Source organism: Onychostoma macrolepis, chromosome 20 (genome assembly GCF_012432095.1).
Source record: "Onychostoma macrolepis isolate SWU-2019 chromosome 20, ASM1243209v1, whole genome shotgun sequence".
Lineage (NCBI taxonomy): Eukaryota > Metazoa > Chordata > Actinopteri > Cypriniformes > Cyprinidae > Onychostoma > Onychostoma macrolepis.
Window position 1 is genome coordinate 15,742,876 of NC_081174.1, and position 22,598 is coordinate 15,765,473.

A 22,598-nucleotide genomic window follows, 5' to 3' on the forward strand; every position below is an offset into this window, starting at 1 on the left:
AAAAAAAAAAATTTGTACCAAGGGGGGAGTTTTACCCCACCTATGGGGAAAAATGCCCCCCAGTCTGACAAAGCAATTTGCTTTAAACATTTAGACAAGTTAGCTAATGATAACTGGCTAGCTAACGAGCTACCTGATGCTAACTTGAGGTCATTTTTAAATATAAAGTCCAAATATTCAACCAACCAGTTAGAATTCATTTTTACCCCACACACTATGTTTGAGAAAAAAATTATGTTATTCTGAAAATATAATTATATTTTTTTTATCAAATAACACGTACTCTCTGTCTACAGGCCCTACTGTTCTCATATCATACATAACTGTGATGTTCTACAAAACAACAAGCTTTAAAACACTTTTTTTTTTCTTACTGCTGAAAATGAGATAATTTACTGTGAAATCCGTTTTCTCTCTACATCACTCTTGTCTGTGTAGTCCATAGTTACAATAAAAATGTATCTTGAATTTATCTTGTGGTTATTTTGGGAAAAACAGTAGGAGGGCGTTTTACCCCATGGGGGCGTTTTCCCCCACTCTACCCCAGAGGTCTTCAACCCAGTTCCTGGGGACCCACTATCCTGAAGAGTTTAGCTACAACCCTAATCAAACGCACCTGAAGGGGCCAATCAAGCTCCTCAAGACTGCTTGACAATTGCAGGCAGGTGTGCTGAAGCCAGTTGGAAATAAACTTTCCAGGAGAGTGTGTCCCAAGGAGAAGACCTCAGCTCTACCCTATGTCATGTAAACGAAACTTTTAAACTATTTTTAATTATTCCTAACTTAGATCACCATTGCATCCAAGATGTAATAATTCCAAATAATTCTATTTTAATTATAGATATTCATAGTTTAAATAAGTTATATGGTTAAAAATAAACGATTGGTCACGTGACACTGGTGTTTCACGTCAGAGATGTCAAACCAACAGCAGCGTCGCGTCAAATAGCGCCATTTTTTATTAAACACGTTGTGAATCTGCAACTGTAGGTGAGTTTCTCAACTGTCATATTTCTCTGAATTATGTTAATACTGTCAAAATAAGTAACGCATCAGAACTTCGTAAAATAGCCTACATATGGGCAATATTTGGCACTAAATTAAAAACGTTTTGTGTTAGTTTAATAATATAATCTTATTGGTAATATTTTAAACTAAAATAAATATTGGTGTCAATGAATTTATTGATATTATATTGAGCTGAATTTACATACTAATGATAAAAAATAGTACTCGAAGCAAAGACTATGGGCGAATTCCAGTGTTGTATAAAGTACTAGAAAGCAATACTTGAGTAAAAGTACAAGTATCGTACTAGAAAAATACTTTGGTAGAAGTGAAAGTTACCTTTTACAATAGTACTTAAGTAAAAGTCTTAAAGTATCTGATATATACTGTACTTAAGTACCAAAAGTAATTTTCTGATATTTAATGTACTTAAGTATTTGAAGTAAAAGTAAAAATGTTTAAAGCAAGCGGTAAGAACTTTGATTGTGAACTTTATTGTGGCTTTCTTATAGTAAAGCATGAAGCATATTCAGGGTATCTTCTTAATCTCACTCTCACAAAATTAGTCTTTTCCAGGACTTTTCAGGCACAATTCTCTTAAGTTCAAAAAACAAACAGCATATTTTTTGAGCTGACATCAAAGAAAAAAACAGAAACAGAAATTTTGATTCTGTTGATTTGTTTGCTTTGTTGCTTGGCAACCTCTTTGGAACTACATTGCTTGGCGGAGGAATACATGTGTTATAACGTTATATTTGTTTGTTGCTGGTGTCTATTTTATGAATAAAACAAATATTAAAATGAATATTTTAATGGAGTAACCGTTTTATAAAAGCAAAAAGCCCCTTGAAGCCGTGTTTTACAGTGGATTTAGGACAGCTGAGGGGGTTTTAACATGTGCGCCATGTCAGTTAATTAGCCATGCTTAAAACAAGCAGACATTAGCCTGGCCATCACGTTAGCTAGCCAGATCTGATACGGCTTATGATAACTAATGTTGAATCACATTGACATTGTGGCTTTACTGAATAACTATTAATTTAACCTACCTCGATGTGCTTCTTCAGGTTGGACGGGGAGTTCTTGAATGCCAAAATTTCAGTGACTTTCGGTAGGCATAAGAGGCACTTCATCCGGTAGGAAGAATCTTTCACTCCAATGTACAGAAACATTTCTTGCAAATACGGCCACGGGTGTATAACGTTATCTTCAACCTGTTCACCGAGTTCACCACTATCGTCGGGGTGGTCGTCTAAACGGGAGGTCCTCCAGTTGGTGCTTCCATGGCGCCGGCGGTTTCAGTTGTGCTTCCTCCGCCTTTTTGGAAGCATTACGCTGAAATAGAGCGTGTGGAGTGTGCGAATCTAGGAGAAGTGATTCGCCAAACCTCCCTTATTGCAGTCGCACACATTTCTTCTTCTGATCATTTTATTTTGTAGTAACGAGTAACGAAGATGCTTAGTGGAAATGTATCGGAGTAAAAGTATACATTTTATCTAGGAAATGTAGTGGAGTAAAAGTGAAAGTTGACATAAATTTAAATAACGAAGTAAAGTACAGATACGTGAAATTTCTACTTAAGTACAGTAACGAAGTATTTGTACTCCGTTACATTACAACACTGGCGAATTCCAAACAGAAGTGAGCATCCCTATGCCCTACTCCCTTCAAAGGGCAGAGCCCTTGAAGTGTGTTCTTTGAAGTGTGTAGGGCATTACTGTCTCGTATAAGCGTTTGGAACTCGCTTGGCGAAGGGAACAATGGACAAAATGTTACCTTGACAACGCTGTGCATGCATGCAGCATTCAGCGCTCCAACAGTTGTTGCAAATAAATATTTCTTCTTATTGTTATTATTTTATTCAAATACCGTCTAATTGTTTCTTATTTACTATTAAATGTTTTCAAACTAAACTTGCTCTGTTTTAAATCAATACTTTTATCATAAGTATTAAATCATATTTTTATCACTGACGAAAATATTTTGTATTACATAAAAATAAAGACAAATTTAATTAGTTTATCCTACTTACGTTTGTATGTAAAGTCAAAATAAACCCCAACTTTGCTTTAAAATGCATCGCAAGATCTCCTAAGTGAAGATTATGGAGTCAATTTAATGCCGCATATATATGCAAAAGAAAATAAAGTTTTACAAAAGAAAATAAGTTTTGCAAATAAAAATAAAGAATTGCAAAATAGATAAATAAAACAGAGCAAAAGCAATGATTTTGCAATACATATTTTCCATGGCCATATCTACTAATTTATTTGCAATGCAACTTTTATTTTGCGTTTCAGTCAAGTTTGAGCTTGCGATACCGTTTTCCCTTTGCGCTTCACGTTTCTGCGCGTCTCACTTTGTGGCGCTGTTTTGACATGGGGGTGGAGTCAGGGGACGGGGGCGTGTCCAACAGGCCTGGGCATGCCTCCCTGGAAGTGACGTCATCGGCCCGAGACGCAGATCACAGCTGATCCAGGCACCGTCACTGAGCAGAGGCATGCGGGCGGATCGTTTCCTTTTATTCACTAGCTTTAAAACATGCATGTTTTCATTTTATTGACAAATGTATATGTGTATTAGCAGCGTTTGCTCAAGTTAAAGAAGTTGTTAATATGAACATCTGCTGTTTATTTCTCTCAATGTGTGCACACTTTAGCATTAAAATGTGTGTTGTTTCATTTGGTTAACTAAATGTGCATTAATAGTGCTTGTTTAAAATCTCTTAACCTGTGCACAACGCTTTTTGTTTACATTAGTTCAGAGTTACTGCTAGTTTTAATGTAAAAGAATGCAATTAACTTCACAAACTATACATCATTAAAAAGGTCTAAGACTCAAGCTTCATATCCATCTCGACTTCGTTTTTCATTTACATAACTCCTGGCATAAATTAAGAAATGACTGGCACTGGAAGTTTAAAAAAAGATTAAAAAGTATGTTTGGTTTAGTTTTGTCGTGGCCACGAGATATTAAGTCGTGGGAACGTGATAATACTGTATGTCGTGGCCATGAGTTTAATCATGCATAAACAAACCCGCGTGACCATAGCAACCTGGGATTATCAGAGATTGATCAAATATATTTATCCATCCCACAGTCCGTTGATCGTGTCTTTTTATGTAATATATGTGTATATTAGGCTATTATTATTATTATTATTATTATACAGCCCTGAACGTTAAGAGATCGAAATGAAGGGAAAATAAATCAAATACATAACAAGGAATATAAAAATATTACCAATACTAATAAAATACATGGACTTACAAGACTTGTGGGATGGATAAAAATGTTTTCTTGTCGGCCTATTTTATTATACTTTATGTAACATTTATTCATAATAAACTTAATTTGAATGTTGTCTACATCGCGATACAGTCCAGTACGTAGCCTATGGTTAACACTTCAACCACCAGAGGTCGCTGTATACCTAAAAGCGCCAGCGGCTCAAATTCACCCATGCCATGACTACTGTTTTGATATGGCTAAAAACGTAGTTTGTCACTGTATTATGACACTGTCTTCACAATGTCTAGAGTCATAAAATTATTATTTTGAGTCATCAGCTATGTTTTTGTCCTGTTGTTTTAAGTTCACAGCTATTTTTAAGCAGGTTACACTAATCACTTTTCTTAATGATGAATAAACCAGCCTGCAATTACAACGAGAATTACGAGGAAATAAATACATATTTGGGTGTTGTAATATTATAGCTAATAAAATGTTTCAAGATAACCCATGTTATTTAAATGACTAAAACACCCTAAATAGACTATTATAAGCAATACTAATTCACCACATTGCAAAGGATGTACAATGACAAATTCAAGTGCACAGTTTCACCTAATTAATTAATTTGTTTAGTTATATAATTTATCATTTGAATAAGAGAACAACACCAATAAACTTGGGGTAATCATAAAATTGTTTTATTCATTACATCATAATTCAGATTTTTTTCAGGAATAAATAAGCAACACAGTAGCGAACCATAAACGATAAAAAATTGCAAACACAAATTAATATTTAATCCAAAGTTTGAACATTTATGAGTAGAGGAATAGACATCTTCATTTGAACGTGATGACAGGAATTATGCGTAAATTTGTCCTGATGGCGCTTATAGGTATAAATGCCCCATTTTTGTTCTGGTTTTATCTAAACAATTTTTTAACAATAAACAGGGATTGTAAATAACACAATTTTAGTAAAAGTCAATGACTGTAAGACTTGGATATTTTTAATTGAAAATATATTATGTAGCCTATTTGAAAAACAGCCATGGGTAAAATTACCCCGTGGTGGTGTTAATATAATAATTTAATAATGTATTTTTTTTTGTATAATTCTCTGATAATCCCAGGTTGCTATGGTCACGCTGGTTTGTTTACCCATTAATATATCGTGGCCACGAGAAATTTAAACCAAAAAGACTCAAGCTTCATTTTTATTTTTTTTTAAACTTCCAGTGCCAGTCATTTCTTAATTTATGCCAGGAGTTATGTAAATGAAAAGTCGAGATGGATATGAAGCTTGAGTCTTAGACCTTTTTAATGATGTATAGTTTGTGAAGTTAATTGCATACTTTTACATTAAAACTAGCAGTAACTCTGAACTAATGTAAACAAAAAGCGCTGTGCACAGGTTAAGAGATTTTAAACAAGCACTATTAATGCACATTTAGTTAACCAGATGAAACAATACACATTTTAATGCTATAAAAGTGTGCACACATTGAGAGAAATAAACAGCAGATGTTCATATTAACAACTTCTTTAACTTGAGCAAACGCTGCTAATACACATATAGATTTGTTAATAAAATGAAAACATGCATGTTTTAAAGCTAGTGAATAAAAGGAAACGATCCGCCCGCATGCCTCTGCTCAGTGACGGTGCCTGGATCAGCTGTGATCTGCGTCTCGGGCCGATGACGTCACTTCCAGGGAGGCATGCCCAGGCCTGTTGGACACGCCCCCGTCCCCTGACTCCACCCCCATGTCAAAACAGCGCCACAAAGTGAGACGCGCAGAAACGTGAAGCGCAAAGGGAAAACGGTATGGCAAACTCAAACTTGACTGAAACGCAAAATAAAAGTTGCATTGCAAATAAATTAGTAGATATGGCCATGGAAAATATGTATTGCAAAATCATTGCTTTTGCTCTGTTTTATTGCTTTTGCTCTATTTTGCAATTCTTTATTTTTCTTTGCAAAACTTATTTTCTTTTGCAAAACTTTATTTTCTTTTGCATATATGCGGCATTAAATTGACTCCATAGAAGATCACATGATCACAAACGGAAATCACTTCCGTGAAGTGACCATGGCATGTTCCCTTCACTAACGGACTTCTGGAAGGGCCCTTCGTGAAGGGATTAAGTTGTTCACTTTCGTTTGTAACGTCCCTACAAATGGCGCCCCCTTCCCGAAGTGCCCTTCAAGGGTGCAAAAAAGCCGTTTGGAATTCGCCCTATAGAATACCCAAGACGTGTCACTCGTATAGTTTTGAATGGGGAAAAATGCATCGCTCAATATGGCCGCTCAATCGCAGGAAGCCCTGCCTTCTGAATGAAAGAGCCAATCACTAATCGGTAAAGTCAGCGTGTCACTGCAGCTGCCGTTAGAAGTCCCGGTTGCTATAGAAACAGTCAGCGTTCTGAGACGTGCGTTTAGGACTGTGCATGCGCACTGGCTGATCTAGCCTGTAAAATAAGCTTTTTATAATGCTTTTTGAGCAAATGAAACAACATTTATGATACAGTTGTTGTCAGATTTCTTTGGTGATTTCAAATATGAAATTTAATCGTAAGCTTAGTGAACAGTTTTGGAGAATTTGATGTTTCCCCATTCAAAGAGATAGGAGCTGCACTTGGATGCCCGAGAGGCGTTTCAAAGATGGCCGCCGAGTGACATGACTTTGCTCGAAGCTACACAGACCATAGACTGTAAAAAAGATGGACGAAGCGTCTCCGCTTTCTTCCATATAGAAAACTGAAGCAAATACATCTCAGTATGGCCGCTGCCATCTTCAGTAAATGACGTCATTTGGAGCCCAAGTCTGCACAGTAGAGATTCGTTTGGAGCCTGAGTCTGCACAGTAGAGTCGTGAGGTGGAGCCGCGGAATCAAACTCCCGCCCAAACTCCCGCAGACCCAATCAACCATAACGACACTCCCCGTTTTTATAGCATCAAATTACTAGCTAAAATCAAACGTATCACAAAAACGAACAATTGAACATATATCAGTGTGATAACAACTACCTTACCCAAAAACATATTTCGGAAAATTGTATTGGAAGTGTAATTAATTTTTTTATTTTGACGGAAGTCCCATTCATTTACATGGAGAGGGCGGGGTTTATGACCTGTACTGCAGCCAGTCACCAGGGGGCGATCAAAGAGCCCACAGCTTCACTTTTAAGGACGAGTGAGACACACCCGACACAGACTAATAAAGCTGCGTTCACACAGCGACTTTGTTGCTGCATGTCACCGGGGCTGGCGATGAGGTCATTAGTGGGCGTTCCCACTACTGGTTGCCTTGACAGCGAGCAGGTTTCTTGCCGCTAAATTCAAACATTTTGGAGGGAAAAGACTAAATATAATCTAAATCTAAATTATATCCGTACATACAAACAAAAATGAATGAGAAACAGAGCCTACTTTCTTCCATTGCGTATGTTTATCTCCGGCTGAGAGGAGAACGATCACATGAGCTCAATCGTCTTCTTTCCTATTGACTGTCGCTCCCAAAAGTCGCTCTTCATTTGCATAAAGTTTAAGGATTCTGAACTTTGTCGCGTCGCTGGACACGCCCCATCCGGTCGCCAACGGTCGCTATCGTTCAATGTCGCCGGAAATTGCCAGCTCTCCATTGAAATCAATGGGATCATGTCGCTTTGTCGCTGCGTGTCGCTTGTAGTGTGAAGGGGGTTATAGTCAGACAACAACATTTAAAGCAATTATATGAACATCTTTGAATTCCACCCCTATTTTAATTATTTTTATTGAATTACACCCTTGATTGTTAAACATCTCTTGGTATGCAGTAAGAATCCCAGCTAAACTTCAATTAGGTTTACAGGATGCTGTGTGCTTGCTTGGTCTGTCACCTGCTTACCGCTGTGTGATGTAAGCCTTTATCCTTTACTGAGGAGAATTTGTATTCCACGAGACCTCTGAGGTGTTCTGTAGTTTTTATTGAGAGAGAGAAAAATAGAAATCTCACAGGAGCTCATTATGTCAAACCTGATATCTTCATCTCTATCTCTGATGCCCCCTGAGGAAATTTTCCACATAGAGTCTCATGTATATTATCACTATGCTGGTTTGATCCTGTTACGCTGGGATATTATTTGAAGCACAGTTGACTCCATCAATATTACATCAGACAAAAAGATCACATACATAGTCTATCCACATCAAAATGTACCTCTCACCGACAAATATTTGAATGTCACCCTTTTCCGAGTTTTCCTGCCCCATGTACGTGTAGTCTGTGAATTATAGGGTTTTATAAAGCTACAACAGACCTAACTGGTATCCAACTGGTTGTTTTTCCTGCTGCTGGTGGCAGGCATGTGGTACAGGTCCTTCAGAGGTCAGTGATCTAAAGAACAGATGAAATGAAACAACTGTCAGAGGAATTCCTGCTAACACCTGCTTTTTCATGCCTGTCCATGCACTGTGGTTAGTCAGAAAACGATACTGCCTGACCAGGCTTGTACCATTGCACCAGACCCATTGTGCTCAGTCAGAGGTTCTCAACCTTTTCCACCAACCTTTGTCCAAAAATGAACGTTCTGTCATTTACTCACCTTCATGTCATTCCAAACTATGACTTTCTTTTTTTTTGAAGAAGAAGAATGCTGGATACAGTTTTGGTCACCATTGAGTTCCGTTGTATTGTCAAAAAAAAAAAAATTATTCTTTTATGTTCCACAGTAGAAGGAAGGCCATACAAGTTTGAATCGACATTTTTCATGTCCACAATTTTCATTTTTGGGAAAACAATCCTTTTCATTCTTTGCCAGGCTGTGACCAGTGTAAGAGAGTTTAATGTTGATGAAACGGTCACTTGTCCTATGGATGATTTTTACATCCACTGAGGTTGTACATCCATTTTTTTTAAGCCTTGCGAACATGATTATTTGGGTTTTCTGCGATACATGTGTATTCTACACTGATGCTGCAAATTTGGCTGATTTGTCACTAAGATAATGTTATCCTAAGATAATGTTTATCTGTCTGAATGACTGAGTTTAGGTTTTGTTTACGTTTTAAAAATGCCTTGGAAGCTTTTCATAAGAATGTGTTGAAAATTCCAAACCAATCAGTAATGTTTTGCGCAATGTCACCATTTATCAGCAAAAGTGTATTTATGATTATTGCTGCATAATTAATTATTATTTTAATTATTTATTATATTATTATTATATAAATTATTTATTTGTGGTACGGCCAGTGAAAATCAGAACTTCTGATAGATCTAATCATCATCTATGAAAATTACGCTCTTTTAAATAATAGCATAGAAATCTCCCCCAGCCCCATCAGCATCTTTGGCAAGCCCATGTTTGAGGTATAATTTTATTTCCCATTCCATGCTCTGTGATTTGAAACTGGCTGATGGAAATGAGAATGACTGAAAAACAAACTGCATTAGACCATTTGGGCTTGAGTGAATCATAAAGATTCAATAAAGCGTAACCTAGAGCTGCTGTTTTGTGTTTCTGGCTCATGACAATATTTCAACATTAGCCTTATATCGCATGGAACCACCTTGGTAGTTCCATTGCCTTCGCAGACGTTCTCATTACACCGGACCACCTAGCTCTCAAGTGTCGACAGATAATTGTTTAAAAGCTCTCTCCTTTACCTGACAGACCCATTAATGGTTCCATTTACAGTGAATGGGCCATTCAGCCCAGTCAGAGCTCATAGAATGAGCTAATGCCACACTCTATTCAACAAGTACAGCAACCCAATTTAATCTCTGGTGCTGTTAGCCACCAAGTGGTTATTCTCTTGCCTGAGGAGAAAGTCTTGGACACCTAGACCTGTCAGTTCAGCACTCACTTCAGCCCTTCTCTTCATGTTTCTTTTTTCAGCACGCTCAGGAGGGAGGTGAAGGTCGAGCAGAGGCTAATGACGCTTCAACACAGAATGTTCTTTGAGATCAGGCTCCTCGACTCGCAGCCTGGCAGCCTCTGATTATAACAGCGATGGCTGGACAAGCGAAGGAATTGCTGGAATTGTGCTTGTGGAGCAGAACAGAACGTTTGGAGATGTTTCCAGCATGTGATCAGTTAAAGAAGTTTCCCTCCTCGGAAGACCTTGAGTGTGTCAGTGGAGGACAGGTAGGGTGGTGGTGGCTGCTTGTGTTGGTAGAGCTACTGAGAAAGCTCTCAACTGACAGTTCTTGTTTGATATGAAGGGGCTCTTTTAAGTGTTTGAAGTTTGTTTTTGAAGTTGGTTGAGTTCACCTATTCACTTTGCAATAAAGTAACTGAGGTTAACCCTTATCAACGGTTTCCTTTTGGAAAGTATAAAATGTTTGTCCCTGAAAAAAAAAAAAAACTAGACAGATGAGAAAATATATATATTTGAAAAACGCTGCCAACAGCTAAGCACTTATTGTGTTTGAATTTGAAAGTCCTTTATAAAATGCTGTAAGGTCATTTCACTTCAGAGAGCATCAAATATTATTTAAAAACCATTCATAAATGTGTTAATTCACATTCTGGTCAATTATTTGTATGGTAAAAAACCCTGCCAACTCTTCCCTTAAATTTCCTCTTTTTTTTTTTTTCCTGATAAGATGATTTAATTCTCTGCAAACAGCCTTGCTCTTTGCTGCACTCTCATTTAGTTTTTCTGATGAAATAAATAGAGTTAAATTGATTCCGTCAGCCGGTTATAATGTTTCATCACGGACAGTGTCAGCATAGCTGCAGGCAGTCTATACCATTCTGCATAAAATTGCTCTTCAAATAAAATTTTTTTTTTTTTTTGGCAAGACAACTAAGTGTTATTCATTATCAAATTCGAACACAGAAGAGCAGGTGCTGACCTAAGAACGCATGCAACACACACTCACACACACGCATACTACCAGTCAAAGATTTGGGGTTGGTACTGTAAGATTTAACCTTTGTCTTATGCTCACCAACACTGCATTTATTTGATCAAAAATACAGTTATATGGTAAAATATTATTACAATTTAAAATCCATTTCCATTTTAATACATTGTAAAATGTCATTTTATTCCTGTGATTGTAAAGTCGGATGTTCGACAGCCATTGCTCCAGTTTTCAGTGTCTTATATATACATATATAATATATATCTTCTACGATTAATGGGGCCATGCAAACTAAACAAACCATGACCTATTTGAGTGTATTTGAGCCAGAGTTTGAGTGTTGTTAGATTGGTCTAAGAAAATGGTTGTTGTCTCAAGGACAAATCGCAATGCTAATTGTTTCATTCCGGTTATGTAAGAAAAAAAGTCTTTGTGAAATAACAAAATAATGATTGAGCAACGATTCTCTCAACTTCTTTCAAATAGATATCTGTATGAAAAACACAGCAGGCTGAGGCATGCAGGTCAAAAATGCATCATGCCATCCTTTATGTTCTTCATCCCATGTGAAGACAACACCCCTCCCCCCTCTTCTTCATCTTTTGATGAGAAAATAGCTTTCTTTTGTTTTCCTGTTGTATGTGGAACAGCAGTCCTGACAGGCTTAGTCTCTTCTGTATCTCTTATTAACTCAGCTGTGACTTTTTTTTATGTACTATCCTACTTCAAAGCATTGCATAGTCAACACTCGGTGAGGAAGAGATGGGATCAATGGCGTCAGTCCACTACCTTGTTTATTACCATAAATGTCAGCCGGGCACTTCATCCTCAGCTGTCCTCTAGCTTTGGCTGACAAAAATGTCAAATGTATTTATGACAGTCATTATAATCAGATGATTCTTGGTGAAGAGTATAGAACATAGTAGATTTAGGAGGAAAATAACAGTATTTTAAAATAAAGTGTTTTCTTTTATATGTAATTTCAATAAATACTTATAGCCAAAAAGAACCGTGGCAACTTATGAACAACCCGAGTCCTTGACAGAGACTGGATATTGAGTGAGTGCTGAGATATATAATACTCATATTTTATGGATTTTGAAAGGTCAGAGCACTTAAAGGTGCGCTCAATCATTTTTGTCCTCATTAAAAAGTTTTACAGTTGAAGAAATGAATAGTACTTTTGAAAAATACCTTTAAAATGATACACATGACACACATGAGAGGAAGACTCAATACTGCTTTCAATAGCCTATCAATAGACTTTTTTTAGGAATTATTATTTTTGCCTTTAATTTGATAGGACAGGACGCACAATGAGAGAGAGAGGGGGACGGGATTGTGAAAAATCGCCTGAAGTGCAACGGTGCTGTATTTCGACATGCTGCCCAGAGGCCATCCGCGCTGACACAATAGCCTTTTTGAAAGCTGATTTGTTTTACATGAAGTGAATCGATATGATATGACTTTCATATACACAATCATTCAATGGTAAGATATTTTGTATGTTATACTTGCCAAGGATACATTTATTTGATCAGAATTACAGTAATAGTAATATTGTGAAATATTATTTCAGTTTAAAGTGACTTCTATTTTAATATATTTACAATTATAATTTAGTTATGTGATGCAAAGAAATCATTCTAATATGCTGAATTAAGTGATTTCTTTTTATCAGTGTTGAAAACAGTTGCTTAAAATTCTGTCATCAGTTACTCACCCTCATGTCGTTCCAAACCTGTAAGGCATTCACTCATCTTCAGAACACAAATTAAGATATTTTTGATCAAATCCGAGAGCTTTCTGAACCCGCATAGACAGCAATGCAACTGACACATTCAAGAATTTTCATTTTTGGGTGAAGTATCCCTTTAATAATTTTGTGGAACCATGATGTATTTTTTGGTGTCATTCTTTGATGAATAGACAGCTCAAAAGAACAGCATTTATTTAAATAGAAATCTGCTTAACATTATAAATGTCTTTACTGTCACTTTTGATCAATTTAATGCATCCTTGCTGAATAAAAGTAGTAATTTCTTTCAAAAAAATATAACTGATAACATACTTTTAAACAGTAGTGCGAGTGTGTGATTTTTAAACATTTTTCAAAACTGCTATTAATTTCTTTGTACAACTTTTTAACTTGGGAAAAATTACTGAGTGCACCTTTAAAACCAAGTAAATACTGAGTGCGAGCTAATATCCTTAATGTATTTGTCAGAACCCCTCAGCTGAAATAGCTGTCAAACCAGGCAGTTTAAGAACATTTCTGTGCTTTCGCATCTACTTGCCTCAAATTGGCTTCTGCTTTGCATAAGTGTTCCAGCTCAGCCCACTCTGCACATGCATAATGAGAAACTCTAAAATGCATAAATCGAATTTGTTCCCCTCGCTTGTTGCAGTTTTGCATGTGGCATTGGGTTGACAGCCATCCGCGTATGCTTGAGGCTAGTGGTTGTTAGAGTTTCCAGCATCGTTTTACCCAGTAATGCTGAGGGGGAGCTATTTTGCTAGTCTTCAGGGGTCTGTTTTAACAAGAGCAAAGGGACCTCTTTTTGGAGCGAGTTCTCTTACGGCTACTTTGTAAGGATGCCAGTTACGGAAAACTCTTGACAGTCTAGATAAACTCAGCATGGAGTCAATATCACCTGGATTTTGTAGCCTGCCTGTTTTTGATTCTGTTTGAGTATTAAAACTTCAGAGTGCTAAACCAAATGTCACTAGAGGCAGGCTCTCAATAGGCCGGTGAATTTCACAGTGATGGGGACGTTCTGCTCGGACATTAAAATGATGAAAAGGAATATTTTTATGACACAAACAAATGCGACACATTCAGTCAGAACTGACCGCTCTCCCATCTGCCTACACACACACACACATACTGTACACCCTCCTGCTGTATGACTTACTCTTCAATGTGAACATAAGGGGAAACCTTGTTTACACACTGCTTTGCATCAGCAGCTTTCCTTAAACTTCAGCGAGTTGATGAACACAGTTAGATGAGAATATGGCGGGCCCCGGTGCTCCAGAGCATAATTGCCCACAGCTGTGAGAGCTGTGTAAAGCAACGCTGTTGTCTGCACTGAGTGCCACTTTTGAGATGCCGATTCTAAATTGCAGGCGAAATTAGGGATTCATTCACATTTTAATCAACATAAAGCGCTCATCAGTCACACTAAAACTTTGGGCCACCATTGCAGTTTCTTGGTAAGCTTTTCGGTATAGCAAATAAAACCAGCATGAGCATTGATAATTAGAAGAGGGTTTTAATGATAAATGTACCCACATATGTGCATAAATTCACTCTTAGAGTTTTCAGAAATAAATATTTTTGAAATATACTTGCAATTCACTTGACTACATCAAACAATATATGACTGTAAAAGTGTTAGTAAACAAATACATTACAAATGCAATGAATCTGTTAATTTTATACCAAATATTTTTTTTTTTTTATTGAAAGACAAAACATTTTTATTCTAAAATTAGACCATTTTAACCAAAAAAAGAAAAGAAAATATTTTTACGAGTAAAAATATGCATTTCTTAATTTATATATACAATTTATATTTAACAAGGCAATATGTACATGCAACTTACATTTGTTTTAGAAAAGTCATATTGGTTATTTTTGTTTTTTGAGTGTTTTATAGGGTTTTGTTAAAGTGCCCCTATTATGGATTTTTGAAAATTACCTTTCATGCAGTGTGTAACAGCTCTTAGTGAATGAAAACATCCTGCAAAGTTTTAAATCTGAAAGTGCACCATGTATAAAATTATTTTCTCTCAAAAGTAAGAGTCAACCAAGGATTTGGAACAATGAATCGTTGAGCGAATCATTTGGGAGTCGCTGAGAAAATAAGGTAAAAATAAATGCATATTATAAGACAATGAAAGTGTGACCTTGCATGCATGTCAACCAAAATATGAACCTTTTATTACCCATAATAGGGGCACTTTAATGTTTATTGGATCAGTGGATCACACATTGGATATTAATAATATTTTAGAATTTTATGACGTGCAGTTAAAAACAGTAGCCATCCCGTAACATTGCTGCTGTATTTACTGAAGTTAAATTTTAAAGTTGTTTTACCGTAAACATATGTGTATTTGCTATTACACTAACACAGTTGTCTAATTTGCTCATGTTCAATTGTTAAATGATGTTCGTTCCTCTGAAAGATACCTCTCGTGACATGCTTGGAAGAACAAATATCTTTGGTTTAACTGGCATTTAAAAAAGAGATTGGCATCAATTACTCTCATCGTGTATCACGTAATGAGCGCACCGACCCATGGTTGTGTTCTGGTTGGCCACCCACTAGAGAAGGAACCACATGTTTGACGGATGTGTGAGAGGGACCGTTGGATTGCGCTGCATTATTGTTAATCCTGAGTGAGAAGGGCAGATGCTATCAGAGCACTGTGATCTGGGATTACAGAGAGCTGAGGGCATCACAGCACCCCACTCAACTCGGATCTTCTCTCCTTCAAACCTTTTTCTCTTACTCGCTGTCTTATCTTTACTTATATCTAAAGTTTTCCTTAAGTTGTTTGCTCTACTCCGGTTCCCTCTCTCTCTCTTTTTCCCTCCATAGTCTTTTGCTTTCTGCCATTTTGATGTTCTTTATTGGCATGGCAAATAATGGTGCTTTGTATTGCCGTTCTCTCTGACCCTCATTCTTTACCTACTGCAATGCTTCAGGTGAAACACCAGCATTATACATAGTCTGATTACACGAGGGACGTATACAGTAGCAGTGCATGTGAACAAAGTCTGTGCTGAATGCTACAGAAATGTCTAATAATACTTTGCACATTGTGAGTAATGGAGGCATACCTATAGGGCTAGTGCTCTTGTGTATTGACATACATTGTAATTTCACACATTCCTTTGGTTCTTAAATTATAGAATAAGCCATGTATCACACGTGCAAACCTTCCAGTGCAAATTCACAACTGACTTGGAGCACTGTACTAGGAAAAAGTATTAGTAGTCGTCAACAACTTATATATTTATTTATTTATTTATTTACTTACTTACTTACTTACCTGATTTTAACTTGATTTATTTTATTTTTTTAAATTATTTATTTTATTCTTTTGTATGTATTTTTCCAGAATTTCTTTAGCAGAACTGGAATTGGTCTGCCAATGGAATGAAAAACTGTGGCCAACTTTCCTGGCTAGTCAACAAGCCAAACATTTCTGGGAAAATGGTAAAGAAAATTAGTTAAAGGGCTGAGCCGAACCATTCTGAAGTAAATCGAAAGGACCATAAATAATGAATAACATGCGGTTCTTGTTGCACTGTCAAACAGGGGGCACAGCAGAAGTTTGCTCAAGTTTTCAATTTAGTTGCATAAGATGCATGAAACAGAGGCTGCATAAAAAGATCTTAAATCCCTCTATATAAATCCCAGCATAAAATCAACCCATATCAAAAAGGGGGTTATGTACAAACAGCACAAGATAAATAATATGATTATGCACAGCAGGGGCAAAGCCTGGTTCTTTTCTAATGTCTGATTAGGTATAGCAGAAAAGGAAATTGCCATTGACACCTGCTAAAAACTCAACAATTAAGACACGGATATGCATGAGCATTTGCAATCACTGACACAGAAGATTGCCTTTTAAATGAAAACATGTTTGTGACTTGATGCTATGACGGAAGTGGCACTACCTGACACATTTTACAGTTTTATACCATCAAAAAAACAAACAAACAAAAAAAAACCGTACAGACACATTGTGCTGTGGGGCCCAAGTAGAAGATTTTGGTTCAAATCTAGCCTGCTTTGTAGCCTGATTAGTTTCATTTACTGCCTTTTCTGATACTGTTGTTTCTGTGCTCAAAAACGTCCCATTAAAGTTACATAAAGACCTACCGTTGAGGCAGTTATGTGGTACGTAAGGGATATGTTAAAAAATTATACTTGATGATAAAATTATACTCGAGTCTCAGCAGAATTGCATGGCTTCAGAAGCATAGCTACATTTATGTTTATTCAGCATCTCCTAAGTTCCTCCTGCAGAGCTGAAATTCTCACAAATGCTAGAAGTACGTTCCCATATTTTACTCCCACTGTGTCTCAGAGTGTTTGATCAGCAGAGGAGCTGGAGATGAGCAGAGGAACATTATTTATGAGGAAGTGTTGGCAGGACCCTGTTCCTGGACCCGGAATCTGCCCCCTGTCCAGGTTAAGGTAATGTAAAGGAGACTATATTCACCCAGGACTAATTACATTACCAACCTGATAAACAGCTTGTACTTTGATAAACTTTTTTGCTGGTGCCTATACTTTTGCACTTGCTGCCTTCTAATAAATATTAATGACTCTGAAAGAAATCAAAGATGCATTTTTTTTTTCTTCTTCTGCCTGTCCTTGTGAGTCAAGGTTATTATGTTTCTTCCTAATAAAACACAACCTGTTTAATGAAGATACGGGCTTGAAATGATGGTCCTGAAATTGGGGAAAACTAAGCCAAAAACTATAAAAGCTTTTCAAACAAATGATACTGATAAGATCTGCTGTCTCACTTTGTGTTGGGAATAGGCTGAATACTTTTTACAAATGCATTTGGTAAAGGATGAAATATATATATTCATCCTTAAGAAAGGACACTGGCTAGGTTCTTAATTCCATCTACAACATGTTTAAAAAGTGATTTTCATAATGGTGCTCTCTGAGCACAAAAAAACAAACAAGCAAACAAACAAAAAAAAAAACTTTAAATATGACCTACACACACCCATATAAACCAACTGGATGAAACCTTTGAATGAGGATGCTCATTTCATAACCCCAATGAAATGTCCATTCTTACTCAACCCAACAATTAGTCTTGGTAAAAGATGAATGAGGCAAATGTCTGTGGGGATTGTTTGTACTGTATGTTGTCATATCATTAAGGCCAATGTATGAGTTCTCACCTAAGACTATGGCACAAGAGACCTATCACATTCTGTGTATTGATATTTGTTTGTTCCTTTGCCCCTTAAATGTGTCTTAATAAGTATTGTAATAATGTGATTTTAACATCGGCCTAAATATAGGCTACAGTATGTTCAGTGAAGGGGCTTGATAAGTCATTTTCTCCTCACCTTCACAAGCTGTGAAATTCACCAACAATCAGTTTTGCTGTACTTTTGCTAATCATCTGAAATCAGTAGAGTGCACACTATTGGGAATCTGTGTTGCAGATTTGGCACATTTTTCTGAAGAAACCTTTAGAGTCTAGAAACTTACTACAGCTAAAGACACAAGTCTCACCATGTATTTCAAATCTGAGAATAATGAAATTATTTAAAGATGATGCTGTGTTTTTATAATTTTTTTTTTTATGAGACTTTCTTTTTGGGTCAACCAAAGAAAATGAGAGATATGAATTGAAACATCTGGTATGTTTCTGCTAACAGGTGCTGTAAGTGCAGAGTTTTGAGTTGCAAATAATAATAATAATAATAATAATTTGTAATCATGCAGTACTTTTTAAAAAAAAATTTTTTTTTATAATTATGACCTTTACCTTTTTTAATAATTTAACCACACTTCAAATGTAGTGTTTTTTCACAATTTTGCATGGTTATAAAGCAGTTTTAAATATACAGAAAGTAGTTACAAAAAGATATGTAAACAACATACAGTCAAACCAAAAATTATTATTTTTTTTTTAATCTTTTTTTTTTTTTTACTAGTGGGTTCTGGACACTATAGTTCATGTATGTAAGTGAGGATAGCAAAATAATGTAAACGGTGGCATATTTTACCCAAAAATTCTTCATATAGTGGACTACCAGTAAACTTGATAAAAATTTGGGAACAAAAATTATTCACACTTTGACCTGACCGTGTTTTGCTCATGTTGTTTTTTCTTTAATTGCTAATGCAAACTTTTTTACATCACAGACTGAACAAAATGAAGCATTGCTTGGTAATTGGTTGACCTAAATTGGTATTATCATAACTGTGTACTTAAATGTAACAGCTGAATAATGTTTGGTTGATTGTAATCCATTACATACCTTTCTATCAAAGTTATCATTATCAAGATGAATTTACTTTAGTATATTCCTAATACACTCCAATGCACCTGTACCAGCACACTTTTTTTCCCGTACAGACAATGGCAACATTGCACTTTGCACTTTGAAATGTGGACTGCAGGCCTTTGGCCTGTCAAAATAATATGAATTATTAAACAAATTATTAAAAATGATCATACTGACATACGTAGTTCACATTCTTCCACCAACGAACGGAACTGTCTGTGTTTTAGTGTGTGCACAAAAATAAAACTAATGTTATGCCATATGCAATTGTTTCCTGCAGCGTTAATGACAGATCATGTCAGGTAAAAGGGAAGCAAAACATTCTGCAGATGATATTTATGTTGTGTCTACTGGCTTGTCTTTAACAGCTTCAGGTTTAACGCACTTTCATGTTCTCAGGCCATTTCACATTTATTTTCACGCACCGCTTACTGCGCCTATATTAAGACGGTATAGCTACTGTTACAAGTACTACTATAAGCAAACAGATGTTTTCCATCGATGAAAGCACAAATTATATGGATTTAAAGACTGAATTGCTGAGTAGTCTTATTAAATAAGAGGGAGAACAGTAGTCTTATTATTAAATAAGACTACTCAGCAATTCAGTCTTTAAATCCATATAATTTGGATGTGGCTGGTATGCTGGGAATGTTAGTAAAAGACAAATTGTAAAGCTGTGCCGTATTTTATAAAGATTAATTAATTGCATTAGAAGCACAATAATGATGCTATTAACACACTTCAAGTTTACTTGGAATGCCACTGCAATGCGTTTTAAAGTCACTAAAAGTAAAGGATAGTGTGACCTCAGTTTGTTATTAGTATAATATTAATGTATCTTCAACACTCTTAAAGTGCAATTGAATTGCAATTGTAATGTCAGCAAAATACATTTGACGTTTATGCTGATTGCATTCTGCATTTCAAAACTTAAATGCAAAAAGGGATATTTAAAGTGTACTTGAAATAGTTCCACTTGAGCACAAACAAGTTTATTTATCACAACTTTAGTTGAACTTAAGCGCTGCTTTGGCACAACTAAAATGCATTTAGTACAAAATTAGTTGTTCCAATTTAACAGACAGTATACCAATTTATAGTGTGCCACAAATACATTTAGTTATACTAAAGTACATACGAATAAATTGTGCTTAAGTATGCTATTTTTTCCCTAGGGTAATGCATGAACTAATGTTTACAAATTGAACTATAGTAAAGTGTTACCGTAGGTTTGCGTAAAATATGAAGCAGCACAACTATTTTTAGTATTGATAATAACAAGAAATGTTTCTTGAGAACCAAATCAACATATTAGAATGATTTCTGAAGGGTCATGTGACAATGAAGACTGGAATAATGACTGATGAAAATTCAGCTTTGCCATCATAAATTACATTTTGAAATATGTTACAATGGAAATCCCATTGATTCCTGCTTGAATTCATCATACAATATGATCATATAAGTAACAACAATAGTAAAATATGTTCTAAATATGTCCAAACAAATGCACACAGACTGTGATGAGTTTTCTTGTCTTTAATGAACACATTATGAAAACATCCACAGTGCAAGGTGGAAAAAGTATGTGAGCCCCATTTTGAAATAAACAAAAATGGTCCTCATGAAGGAAGTCACTGTCCAAAACAAACTATCAAGCAAAAAAATTCTTCTGAATGTTTGAAGATCGCAAAAGAGCCTTTGGATGCTCCACAGTGCAATTGGAAAAATATTCTATGGACTTGAACCAAGAAAGTGTGTGTGAAAGCCACAGTAGACCAACTTCAAATGTTCATCATGGCTCGGAACTGCTGCCTCAGAGCTATCATTGATGGAAAACTTAATTCTCAAGTTTATCCGAGATAAATTAGTTTTGTCCACCAATTGAAGCTCAAGATATGTTGGGTGATCCAACAGGACATCGATCCAAAGGAGAAAATACTCTTACAGTACTACTCTTACAGGAGTAAATCAACAACAGAACAACTTCAACAGTCCTGACCTCAACTTGACTGAGGTACTGTCAGTAGTTTAAAAAACTAATAATAATACTTGCTTTATGTATGTGTATTTAAGACACAAAATTTGGTCACTTATGTTTTGTTTTTCTCCAACCTTACAACGATCTGCTCCTGCTTCACTCTGGGTTTTCCATTTCCTGCTCACCACTCACTGTGCCATTATTTATATATATATATATATATATATATATAAACCATATTAAATATTATATAAACCATAATAGATAAATGATAATGTGTATTCGTTTTTAAACCTCATCCTCTGCCTCGGTAACGATGTTTGAAAACGTATGTCTGCTTCCATTTATAATGCACGAGCACTAATGCACATATTCTGTTCCGGCGTGCAGGAGCTGAGAGGGGCATGGGAGACGCATGCAGTCGTTTGATCAGAGCTAATGCGCTGGAAGCTGCTGAGGATGCAACCCTTACCGCTCTTTTCCCAGGAGAGACGGGGAGAGAAGAGAAGAAAGGGGGAATGAAGATGTTCCCAGCGGACACCTGCAGAGCATACCTCACCTTCATCCATCAGGAATCTCCCTTATGAGTTAATGCCAGCAGGGAACCATCCTGACAGGTTTGGCCTTAATGGCACATTCTGTAGTGAATTGAGAATATTGCAGGAGTGCTAGTTAACTAAGATGTGCTCCTGCAATGCTTTTGTGTGGTGTGTTTACGTCTCAGCTTGGTGACATGGAGGCCAGCCTGAAAGTGAAAGCCAGTTATGAGGGTCAGACTCGAGATTGAAACTTGTGAAAAGCTTTCAAACCTTGTGGTTCCATCAGAGCCTTGTTTGTCTTTGAAAATGTGCAAAAGAGCATGAATATAGCTCTTGAATGGTGAATCTGTTGTTGGCTTTTACCCAAACCTGATCTGCACTCAGTTCCATTGATTGCCATTTTTGTTAACAACCGTTCATATTCACATGTGAGAAGTATGCATTTAATGGATGAAACATTTCAGTACTTCTTTCATACAAACTGTCGTATGCAGCTCCATTGCTTTGTGTTTCTCAGCCTTGCAAGGTCAAATGTCTAGGTAAATGTGCAAAGCGTAGATTATTGGAGCCCCATACATTTCATCATGAAATAGGAGGACTTGCAGACCTGAATAAATACGATGTGTGTGTTTGTGTGTAAGTAATAAAAAAAAAAATGAAAGGCTCAAATGGGTTATGATCAAATGTACTGGCTGTGCTGCAACAAATCATGTTAAAATAGCCCTTCATTTAGTGTCTTTCACAACAATAGACACTTTACAACTCCCTTAAGAATATTGAATCACCTCATGATCAATCCTGCTATACATGTTTGAGAAGTTCACTAATGTTTGATTGGTTAATGGAGACATTCAGCAGTGTGTTTTTAATATTTGCTCTCAGTTTTGAGTTTGTTTCATCAGCACGTTTTT

At 36.3% G+C, this 22,598-nt stretch overlaps 1 long non-coding RNA gene across 1 annotated transcript; it reads left to right on the forward strand.

The window, feature by feature from the left end:
- The first annotated feature begins 679 nt into the window (after positions 1-679).
- LOC131526935 (uncharacterized) lies at positions 680-22,277 on the forward strand. The gene is made up of 3 exons (XR_009267558.1): positions 680-744; positions 10,123-10,371; positions 21,539-22,277. It is a non-coding gene; the product is annotated as an uncharacterized LOC131526935 (long non-coding RNA).
- The last annotated feature ends 321 nt before the right edge of the window (positions 22,278-22,598 follow it).